We start from the raw sequence: 2,891 nt of genomic DNA, 5'->3' as shown, positions 1-2,891 counted from the left end.
GAGAAGTCGAGTCTGGTCCTAGGCAAGGGCAATGCCTCCAGTGGCCCAGCTTCTTCCACTCCCTTACTAGTTTCATCAGAGCCTTTCTCTCTACGGCTGCCCCTTGGGCTGGGCCCCCAGACTATTGTCTGGAAGGGGTGGATGTGGTCCTGTGCTAATTATTTCAAGAACAAATAGATTTGCATCAGACTCATATTCTTCTAATGGCTGGTGTGAGACTACTCCTGTGTCCCAGCTCACATCCTCTTGGCCGCCTTTTTACAGCTGCCAGCTTTGTAAAGGTGTCACTGGCAGCACCTTGCATCAGCTGCAGCACCTACCTCTTGCTTTTTTCCCTGGGGGTCCTTGTTGCCACCTCTTAAGATGCCTCCTGCAAACCACTCAGCTGTTCGGAAGCACATGCAATCCTCAAAGTGCAAAGCCACGAACAACCCCTGGGACAATGCTTGACCAATGGGAGAAGAAAGCTGATGGATCATTTCTCCTCTCGTTTGTCCTTCTGGTGGACAATTTTGAGGTGTGTTCTATGCAGCTCCTCCAAGTACCCTGTGGAGGATTGAATCTCATTTGCCACAGTGTTGTTTAGTTTGACCACACACCTTGGTTTCACTCCTTCCTGCGAACACATCCTTGTGTCCGGCTCAGCTTTCTGGGGAACCTGGTGCTGCTTCGGTTCCACATTTCCCTGTATCTCCTTTCCCGAGGGCACCTCACACACCTCCCCAGACCAGTTTTTCTGACACCAACATGGTCTCATCTTGGCTTAAAATGAACACAACGTAGAGGTTTAAAAATGAGAATCTTGCAGCTGACTAACTGCTCTTGAGGTATTAACCCTTTGTAAAGATATGGACAAAACTCTATAACTCTAACTTCAGGACATTCTTGTTGAATTATTGAGACCCCTAATGACCTTTTCCATTTCTCAGCAGATGGTCCTCCTTTGTGCATTTATATCTATGGCTGTAGATTTTTTGGGGGGATTTACTGATTCAGAAAAAATGCATATTAATATTTATGGCACTTGGGTAGGCACGATTCAGAATAGAGTAGCTAAAATGCAGTTGCTAAAATGTGAGAATAATCTAATGATGAAATAGGAAAAACTTTACAAATAACCCAAGCAAGTAAAATACACAATGTGATCAATGTAACAAGTAAATTGTTGACAAAGTGTTATGGTAAAGAGAGAAACCACATTTGGCCGGAAGCAGACTTCACACTGGTCTTTGGTTGAATAGTAAAGGATGCTCCTCCTGGACCATTCTGAGACCAGCAGAGCCAATGGCCAGTTTTTGCCACAATAGCAAAAATGCTTGTATTTGGTTGGCTAAGGCATTTTGAAGAAACATTTTTCAGTTTAATTCTTGAGAACATTTTGATGCCTCTAAATATTTCAAACTCCAAAGGCATTTCAACAAGTTTTAGTGCTATGTCATCAAATGGCACGTTTATTCTCTGCAAGGTTGAGCTTTTAGAGTTATGGGATCTATTTTTCCTGAGGCTGTAATGTCCTAATACTTGCAGTTTGGAAGCATTATGACTCTTCATGCCTCCTGGGCATTTCTGCTTGCTTATGAGAATTTCATTGTTATTCATGTGTAGATGGCTGTTTGAATGCCCTAGAAAGAACACAACATAAAAATAATGATTACATAATTCATGCCATCCCTAATTAACTATGTTTTATTTTCTATGAGCTACAGATGTTATATTACTCATAACAGTCTGTTCACGTATTATTTATGACACACAAATAGGATGTTTGTTAACTTGAAACACTTTAACAAATTCTGTGTGTCTCTTTAAATTAAAAAAGTGAGTATGGAGCATATTAACCATGTGTCTTTGATTTCCTATATTCTGATGCTTTGACATCTGAGGCTTTGCTGACATTGGAGGGACTGCTCCTGACAGGGTTTGCTAATTCCTAGGGATAGTAAGTAAACTCTTCTGTTAGCTCACCTTTCAAATGCAAAACAACCAACCCAGGGCCACAATCCCCAATCACCTCCTTTATCAGGTCCTCACACTCCAGGCACTATCTACAGACTCTAATTTCCCCAGGGCCAGGTACCAGACAACTAGGGACAAGCCTTATGCCCAAGATACCATTTTTATATGATAAGTACATATATATTTCACAATAAGCTTGAGAAAAACTTGGGAAGAAGAAATGTCAGGCTTTGAACAGTGTTGACCTCAAGGGCAAGGGATTAGAGAACAGATTTTGACTTCTTCCTTTTATAGAATATATTTTTAAAATGTGAGAATATAGTAGATTTTAATCTGTTTGTTATTATCAAATTTTAAGTAGTATAAAGAGGACTAGTGAAATTAATTTACTTGAAAACATACTTCACAACTTTATAATTGTTCTTATAATTCCTCCAGAGTTTCAGTTTCCTTTCTAGAATAAAATAACAGAAGTAAAACCAAAATTTTCTATTTGCAATTAGGCTTCTGAAATGATAAAAGGTGTGCATTTGAGGGGGAAAAGGGGTATATATATATATGCGGTGCCTAACAAGTAAGAGTGCTGAATTCCACCCTACATTCTCATTTCAAATTAATGCTCTGTGGAACGGAAGGCAGACAACTGTGTGTGTGCGTGTGTGTGTGTGTGTGTGTGTGTGTGTGTGTGTGTGTATTTCAAAAGGCATAAATTGTAAGTAAATAAATACTATCTTAAAAGCTTTTCATGGCAATCTTTTGAAAGACGTATTTGAGAGTTCTATATATTGGCTTTTTTATTATTTCAAAATATTAAGAGGATATGAATGTTTTTATTACATAGATAGCTTTTGTAATGCTTGAGTCGGGACTATAAGCGCGCCCATCACCCAAATAGTGTTCATTGTACTGTATTGGCTTCCACCCCCCCCCCAGGA

The sequence above is a fragment of the Lemur catta genome, chromosome 17 (assembly GCF_020740605.2).
Source record: "Lemur catta isolate mLemCat1 chromosome 17, mLemCat1.pri, whole genome shotgun sequence".
NCBI classification, from domain to species: domain Eukaryota; kingdom Metazoa; phylum Chordata; class Mammalia; order Primates; family Lemuridae; genus Lemur; species Lemur catta.
The sequence above is the reverse complement of the archived record's forward strand: the minus strand, read 5'-3'. Positions refer to the sequence as shown.